This window comes from Orcinus orca, chromosome X, assembly GCF_937001465.1.
Source record: "Orcinus orca chromosome X, mOrcOrc1.1, whole genome shotgun sequence".
Taxonomy (NCBI): Eukaryota; Metazoa; Chordata; class Mammalia; order Artiodactyla; family Delphinidae; genus Orcinus; species Orcinus orca.
Genome location: NC_064580.1, coordinates 61,013,447 through 61,023,080, shown reverse-complemented (window position 1 = coordinate 61,023,080; position 9,634 = coordinate 61,013,447).

Genomic DNA, 9,634 nt, shown 5'->3' with positions numbered 1-9,634 from the left:
TATTAATCCCTCATACTTTACACAAAAATTAATTCCAAATGGATCATGGGCTTAAATATAAAATGTAAAATTAGAAAAATGTTAGAAAAACACATGGGAGAAAATCTTGGGGACCTAGAGCTTGGTGAAGGACTCTTAGACATGATACCAAAAACAAGATCCATGTAGTAGGCTGAATAATGGTTAACCCTAAAATGTCCCCGTCCTAATCCTTGGAACTTGTGAATTTGCACCTTACGTGGCTGAGGACTTTGCAAATATGATTAAGAGATGGGAAGATTATCCTGAATAATCTATGTGGGCCCAATGTAATCACAGGGGTCCATATAAGAGGGAGGACGGAAGGTAAGAATCAGAAAGAGATGTGATGCCAGAAGCAGGGGTTGGAGTGACACCTTTGCTGGAGGAATTCAGACAGCCTCTAAAAGCAGGAAAAGGCAAGGAATGAATTCTCTCCTACAGCCTCCAGAAGGAATGCAACCTTGCCAACACCTTGTTTTAGCCTGGTGAGAGCCTTTTTCAGGCTTCTGACCTCCAGAACTGTAAGATAATATATTAGTTGTTTTAAGCCACTGTGTTTGTGGTAATTTGTTATAGCTGCAATAGTAAACTGATAAAATTCATAAAAGAAAAATTTGATAAATTGGACTTTACCAAAACTAAAAATATTTTCTCTGCAAAAGACCCTGTTAAGAGGATGAAAAGACAAGGTGTAGACTTGGAGAAAGCATCTGTAAACCATGTATCCAACAAAGGACTAGTATCCAGAATATATAAAGAACTCTCAACAGCAAAAAGCTAATCAACCCAATTAGAAAATGGGCAAAAGTCTTCATTTCACTGAAGAGGCTAGATAGATGGCAAATAAACACATGAAAAGATGTTCAACGTCATTAACCATTAGGAAAATTGTAGTGTAAGTGCTTAATAATTAGCTTTTTTATTGTAATGTAAGTGCCTGTCATTAAGCTTTTGATTGCTGAGGCATCCGTTTCAAAAACATTCATCTTGAATAAACACATTGCCAGCTACACAATGAGATAAAGAGCCAGGCTGTCCCACTCCTGTAGTTCCCCTTTTAGAAAGCTCTGGGCGACCTAGATAACTGAAAGGATGCGTGACCCTGCTTTTCCCTTCCTATGCTTTAATTCCCACTCTTATGTTTTAAATTCACCAATAAGGAATGAACTCGTGAAATCCTGGGCACCCCACCCTCAACCCCAATAAAGGCAGAACCCCAGGTTCACATGCTCTCTCTCTCTCTCCCCATGACCTCTCTGTGTGGCCCTCAGAGTGCTATGTACCATCCAGGACTTATGAGTAATGAACCTCGTTTTTCTAAATTTCCTTGATGGTCTTGCAATCATAATTAAGAACCACGAGAGCCGATCCAGCCACAACATTGGCTCTGGTTAGGGAAATGTCCTTGGGGCTCACCCACAAGTAGTAGGGCCCAGGTAAGTGCCCCCAGGCATTTCTAACTAATAGCATCACCATTGGTAGGCTGAGACTGACCCCCCCCAAATGCAAATTAAAACTACAACGAGATATCACTACGCATGTATCAGAATGACTAAAATAAAAACAGTGACGATACCAAATACTGGCTAAGATGCAGAGAAACTTGCTGCCTCATATATTGCTGAGGGGAATGTAAAGTGGTACAGTCACTCTAGAAAATAGTGTGACTCTTTCTTATAAAACTAAACATGCAATTACTTATATAGCCCATGAATTGCACTCCTAGGCATTTATGCCAGAAAAATAAAACATGTTCACACAAAAACTTGTACATGGATGTTTATAGAAACCTTACTTGTAATAGCCAAAAACTGGAAACAATCCAGATGTTTTCCATTGGGTGAGTGGTAAAATGAACTTTGGTACATCCAGACCATGGAATACTACTCGGAAATAAAAAGGAATGAACTATTGATATACGACACCTTGGATGGATCTTAAGGACATTATGCTTAGGGAAAAAAGCCAATTTCAAAAGATTACATACTGTGTGATTCCATTTGTATACAGTTGTCCCTTGGTATCTGAGGGAGATTGGTTCCAGGACCCCACCCACCTTGCTGCAGATACCCAAATCTGCAAATATTCAAGTCCCTTATATAAAATGATGTAGCATTTGCATACAACTTATGCATATCCTCCCTTATATTTTACTATTTTAAATTTTATTTTATTTATTTATTTTATTGAGGTATAGTTGATTTATAATATTATATTAGTCTCAGGTGCACAACATAGTGATTCAAAATTTTTATACATTATATTCCTTTTATAGTTATTATAAAATATTGGCTATATTCCCTGTGCTGTACAATATATCCTTGTAGCTTATTTATTTTATACATAGTAGTTTGTACCTCTTAATCCCTTACCCTATCCCTCTTCCCTCTCCCCACTTGTAGGCACTACTTTGTTCTCTATATCTGTGAGTCTGTTTCTTTTTTGTTATATTCACTAGTTTGTTATATTTCTTAGATTCCACATATAAGTGGTAACATACAGTATGTGTCTTTCTCTGTTTGACTTATTTCACTAAGCATAATACCTTTCAGGCCCATCCATGTTGTTGCAAATGGCAAAATTTCATTCTTTTTTTATAGCTGAGCAGTATTCTATTGTATATAAATATACCACATCTTCTTTATCCATTCATCTGTTGATGGACACAGTTTGATTCCATATGTTGACAATTGTAAGTAATGCTGATATGAACATTGGGGTGCATGTATCTTTTCGAATTAGTGTTTTCTTTTTCTTCGGATATATACCCAGAAGTGAAATTGCTGGATCATGTTTAGTTCTATTTTTAGTTTTAGTTTTTAGAGGAACTTCCATACTATTTTCCATAGTGGCTGCATCAATTTGCATTTCTACTAACAGTGTACGAGGGTTCCATTTTCTCCACATCCTCACCAACATTTGTTATTTGTGGTCTTTTTGATGATAGCTCTTCTGACAGGTGTGAGGTGATAGCTCATTGTGGTTTTAATTTGCATTTCTCTAATGATTAGCAATGTTGAGCATCTTTTCATGTACCTGTTGGCCATCTGCATGTCTTCTTTGGAAAAATGTCTGTTCGGGTCTTCTGCCCACTTTTAAATTGGGTTGTTTGTTTTTTGATATTAAGTTGTATTAGCTGTTTATATATTTTAGGTATTAATCCCTTATGGGTCATATTGTTTGCAAATATTTTCTCCCATTCAGTAAGTTGTCTTTTTGTTTTGTTGATGGTTTCCTTTGCTATGCAAAAGCTTTTAAGTTGAATTAGGTCCCATTCTCATATATTTAAAAATCATCTCTAGATTACTTATATTATAGTGCCTAATACAATGTAAATGCCATGTAAATAATTGCTGGCTTGTGGCTAATTCGAGTTTTGCCTTTTGGAACTTTCTGGAATTTTTTTCTGAATACTTTGAATATTTTTGATCTGACAATATTTTTGATGAAATATTTTTGATCCATGGTTGAAATCGTGGATGCAGAACCCTTGGATACAGAAGGCTGAGGGTAATATCCTTGAAATGACAAAGCAACAGAAATAGAGAACAGGTCAGTGATTGCCAGGAGACAGGGACGAAGGTGGAGGTATGTGATTATACAGGTATAGTATGAGGGAGTTCCTCTATGGTGATGAAACAGTTCTATATCATGACGGTCATGGGGGCTACACAAATCTATATATGGGGTCAAATTGTATAGACACACATACATGCACACATACACACACACACAAATGAGTGTGTATAAAGATGGTGAAAACTGAATAAGGCCTGTAGTCTAATTAACGGTATTGTACCAGTGTCAATTTCCTGTTTTGATATTGTACTTCAATTATATAAGATGTCACCATTGTGGGAAGCTGGGTAAAGGGTCAGATGAACTCTATTTTTGCAACTTCCTGTGAATCTACATTCATTTCAAAATAAAAAGTATTAAAATTTTTTATTGTGATTTTGAAACTTTAATATAGCTCACACTTTTTCCCTTAAACTAAAAGGCTAATTTTTCTTTGAGGTATAATTCATATTGTAACAAAGCAGAACTGTGTGGGGCCCTCTTGGGGACAGACTCCCCTCCACACAATGTCCCCTGCCTGCATCTTATTTGTAGAAGAAGCTTGGCATCTTTGACTCCATAATGTATCTATCTCTTCTGCTGCTTTAATCTCTGAGTCATAAACCTCTGCTTAGCTCTACACATACACATGTTAATCACTAAAGGAATTTTGCTTACAGCTTAAGATTTGTGCAAACAGCCCCTCACCTGAAACTTGTCTCCCACAGGGAGATAAGGAAGTATGAACAAAAAAATAACTATTGTTTTGTCCAGATTTAAAGGAACATTGTGACCAGACTCACATCAACCGAAGTCAGCTGACCAAGAACAAAGTTTTCACAACCATCCTCGGACCCTTGCTGGTGACCACATGTCACTTCCTGATCTTAACCCCTTCTTGCTTCCTTCTTCCCTACAATAAAAAAAGTTTGAATTCTACCCTGAATTAAGATGGTTTTTTAGGACATTAGTCCATCATCTTCTTGGTTTGCTAGCTTTCTGAATAAAGTCGTTTTTCCTTGCCCCAACACCTTGTCTCTCAACTCAGTGGCCTCTTGTGCAGCAAGTAGTATCAGCTTGAACTTGGTTACAATATATCATAAAATTCACCATTTTAAAGCATACAATTTAGTGGGTTTTAACATATTCACAAGGTTGTGCAGCCATAACCACTATCTATTTTCACAACATTTTCATCACCTCAGAAAGAAACCATGTACCCATTAGCAGTCACTCCCCATCACCTCTTTCCCCAGTCCCTGACAATGACTAATCTACTTTCTGTCTCTCTCTTTCTCTGTATCCACATATTTGCCTATTCTGGACATTTCATGGAAATGGAATTATGCAATATATGGCTTTGTGTTTCTGGCTACTTTTACTTAGCATAATGCTTGTAAGGTTCATCCTGTTGTGGCATGTATCAGTACTTCATTCTTTTTATGGCTGAATAATATTTCATTGTATAGATGTACCACATTTTGTTTCTCCATCCATCAACTGGTGAACCTATGGGCTGTTTCCACTTTTTTGCTATTAGAGGCTTACCTAGGAGATGTTGTGGGTTCAGTTCCATACCACTACAATAAAGCAAATGTTGCAGTATAGTGAGTCATGTGAATTTTTTGGTTTCCCAGTGCATATAAAAGTTATGTTTACACTATACTGTAGTTTATTAAGTATTCAATAGCACTGTGTCTAAAAAAACAATGTACATACCTTAATTAAGAAATGCTTTATTGCTAAAAAAATGCTAACTATTATCTGAGGCTTCAGTGAGTTTTTGTAGTAACATCAAAGATCACTGATCACAGATCACCATAACAAACATAATAATAAAGGAAAAGCTTGAAGGATTGCAAGAATTACCAAAAAAGTGATTCAGAGACACGAAGTGAGCAAATATTGTTGGGAAAATGGTGCTGATAGATTTGCTCCACAGAGGGTTGCCACAAAATTTCAATTTGTAAAAAATGCATTATCTGCAAAGCAAAATAAAGTGAAGCACAATAAAACCAGGCATGCCTGTGTAAATAGTTGTGCTATGGTCATCCATATACAAATTTTTGTGTGACCATGTGTTTTCAGTTCTTTGGGTATATATGTAGGAGTGGAATTGCTAGATCATATGATAACTTTAACTTTTTGAGGAACTGTCAAGCTGTTTTCCAAAGGAGCTGTACCATTTTATGCTCCCATCAGCAATGCCTTAAGAGTTCCAATTTCTCCATATCCTCACCAATACTTGTTATTGTCTGTCTTTTTTATTATAGTCATCCTAGGGGGTATGAAATGGTATCTCATTTTAGTTTTGTATTATATTTCCCTAATGGTTAACTGACCATTTTTCATTTGTATATCTTATTTGGAGGAATGTGTCTATTCAAATCCTTTGCCCATTTTTAATTGGGTTGTCTTTTTGTTGTTGAATTGTAAGTTATTTATATATTCTGGATACTAGAGTCTTATCGGATGCATGATTTGCAAATTTCTCCTGTTCTCTGTGTTGTCTTTTCACTTTCTTGATGGTGTCCTTTGAAGCACAAAAGTGTTTAATTTTAAGGAAGTTCAACTTACCTATTTTTTCTTTTGTTGTTTGTGTTTTTGGTGTCATACAGAAGAAACCATTGCCAAATCCAAGGCCAGAAAACTACCCTACTTTTTCTTCTAAGAGTCTTACAGTTTAAGCTCTCACTGTAGGTCTTTGATCCTTTTTGAATTAATTTTTGTATATGGTATGAGGTAGGGTTCCAACTTCACCCTTTTGCATGTTCCTGCATTATTTATTTATTTATTTTTCTTTGCTAGAGGGGGTGCTGAAGTGGCACACCAAAGGCTTTTCTGAGAAGGTGACATTTGAGTTGAGAACTGAATGATGAGGAGCCAGCTATAAGGAAATCTGCAGGAGAGGGAGAAGTCAGGGCATAGGACACAGCCCGCACAAAAGTCCTGGGGCCGGACTCTGCCTGGCATGGTGGAGGGATAGCAAGGAGGCCTGTGTGGCTGGAGCAGAGTGAGTGAGGGGGAGAGGAGGAGGGGAGGGCAGGGAGGGGACGGGTCAGGAAAGGCAGGGCCTTGTGGGCTGCAGGGGAGGACTTGAGCTTTTACCCCCAAGGGAGGTGGGACCCTGGAGGGCTGTGGGCAGAGGAGGGACAGGACCTGACTCAGGTGCTCACAGGTGCCCTCTGGCGGCGGCTGGGGGAGGACAGACTGTACTGGTGAGGGCAGGAGCCACTAGACTAGGGCAGAGGGGACAATGCTGCTCCAGGTGGGCAGTAATGGGGGCTGAATTAGGGTGGTGGTCATAGAGGATGTGAGAAGTGGGTGAACCCTTGCTAGATACTGAAGGCAGAGGTGACACTGGGAGGGAAGGAGAAGGGAGTTGAAGGTGACTCCCACGTCGTGGGGATAGAGTTGTCTCAGCCGAGATGGCAGACAGGGAGGGAGCAAATTTGGGGGATGGTCGGGTGCCATGTGGCCAAGATGAGTGTGAGACAGAGTATGAGACACCTTTGAGCCCCCTCATGGAGACCTTGAGGGTTAGCTGGACCCCAAATCTGGAGCTCAGGGGAGGCCCTGGCTGGAGATAGGACTGTGGGTGTCATCTGGGCAGAGACGTGGTTCCAGCCCTGAGAGTGGACAAGGCACCCAGGAGGGGTATGGGTGGGGGAGGGAAGAGGCCAGAGAACCCAGGTGTGGGCCCACCAGGGAGAGAAGAGGGCCCGGAGAGGTGGGAGGGAAGCCAGGCGAGTGCAGGGTCCAAGGACCCAGTGAGGATGGAGTTCCCAGGACAAGGGTGGACTGGCCGGGGAAGATGCTGTGGAGAGGGGGAGGAGGACCGAGAAGTGACCGCTGGACTTAACAGGGCCCAGTGACCTTGATTAGGGCAGTTTCTGCGGCATGGAGGGAAGGGTGAGAGCCTGGGGGAGACTGAGGGGGGGGGACAGCGGATGTAAAGGCATCAGACAGTGCGTTGTGTTGGGTGTACGCCATGGGGTGTGTAAGCGTGAGGTGGCGTGGTAAGGCATGTGGGGTGTGCTAGAACCCGTGGCTCACTTTAGGGCACGAGAAGGCGTGTTAGGGCATGCACATGCGGAGCTGCACATGGCAGAGGCGCTGGCACGCCCCTGGTTGGCACGTGTTGGACCTCACGTCTGCTGTCAGAATAGTGGGGGGGGGAGGGGAGGCTCTCCGATCTCATTAACTACACCCCTCCTCTAGGGACAACCTGTACCGGGTGGAGCTGGAGCCCCCCACGTCCATGGAGCTTTGGTACCAGCGGGTGAGGAGCGGGTGCAGGCGGGAGGGGAGGGGGCAATGCTTGGGGCTCCCGCCAGGGGGCCCGGACACTGAGCTGGGGAGCAAGGTGGATTCGGGCCTCCCTAGCAGGGTTCCTAGGGCTGTCAAGGACCCCGCTCACCTCACCAGCTCTCTGTGTCCCAGAAGCTGACCTGGTGCTCCAACCCCAGCGACATCAGCTTGTGTCGGATGAAGGGCAAGCCGGAGGTAAGTGGGCCCTGGCGACGCCTCCAACCACGCCCCAATCCGTCCCGGCCACCCCCCAGGGCAAATCTTCTGCTTTTATTCTAAGCCAGGGCCCTGGTGTTGCCATGGCTACTCCCAGAGCCTGGCCACGCCCCCAAGGTGGTCCTCAGTCGTGGCCGTGCCCTTAGCCCTCGTCTTGCCATAGCTCCACCGCTTCAAGTGCCCTATTTCCCTGTCTGGGCCCCTCCCTTAGTCATGGCCTCGCCCCCAGCCTAGTCCTAGTTTAGCCCCCTGATTTTGCCACGCCCACATCCCTGGCCCCTCCTTGCAGGCCCTGCCTCTTCCCTGGCCCCGCCCGCACCCGTGACCACACCCACCCTGGCTTCTCTCTTCCCGCCGCCCCAGTCCAGGGCGAGTGTCGAAATTTTGTAAAGGTGCTTCTACTTCGGGACGAATCCACCCTCTTCGTGTGTGGTTCCAATGCCTTCAACCCCGTGTGTGCCAACTACAGCGTGAGTCATCGCTCTTCGAAGCCGTGACTGCCCCAGGTTCAACCTCCACGGCTGTGCTCACCGGCCCTCCACTGGTCATGCCCTATCCCCAGGCCACATCATCTCCTACCGGAAGCCTTACTGGATACGCCCTCCCAGGCCCCTCACCCGGAGCTCCAGAGGAGGCTTCCAAAGGAGGCCTGTACAGGCTGCAGCAACTTAAACTACAAACCAGTTATAGGATGAATTAGGATCGATTCAGACCCATTTATTACAGATCAGTAAATTGAGTCCCAGAGAGGTTAAATGACTGACCAAGTCACACAACATCCAAGGTGGCGCCAGGATTCCCCTTGGAGGGGGTGGCTGGGGGAGCCAGGGGCTGCTAGGTATAGACAGGAGCTCTGTCACTCAGTCCCTGTACCCCCTGCAGATGGACACACTGCAGCCCCTCGGGGACAACATCGGAGGCATGGCCAGCTGCCCATACGACCCCAAACACGCCAATGTTGCCCTCTTCTCTGGTGAGTGCCCCCAACTCTGACCATCTTATGGGGCCCCAGTCCACAGCAAGACATGGCATTTTCCACTCTTGGAGTCAGATCATTTAGAAGACGGCTGGGAGACCATCTCTCCAGCTATAAAACAGGCAGAATCTCAAGGGCAGGGCTCAGCCGAAGTTGGGGATGAGCTGAGGAGTTGGGGATCAGCCTGAAGTCAGGGCCTCGGCAGGGTTGGGGCTCAGCCTGGGGCTTAGGGATCACTTAGGCTCAGGGCTCAGTCTTGAAGTCAAGTTTTGACCCACCCAGCCTCCGGCCTCTATGATCTAATCTCTCACCTGCCTCCCCCTGACTCACCCCCATCCAGAAGGGATGCTCTTCACAGCCACCATTACCGACTTCCTAGCCATCGACGCAGTCATCTACCACAGCCTCGGGGACCGGCCCACTCTGTGCACCGTGAAACACGACTCCAAGTGGTTCAAAGGTGGGGTGATAGGGGCAGACTGGTAGGGCTGGCATTCATCAAATTCCCCCACCAGAATAACAGTCCCAGAGGAGACAGGCAGGGAACTCCCA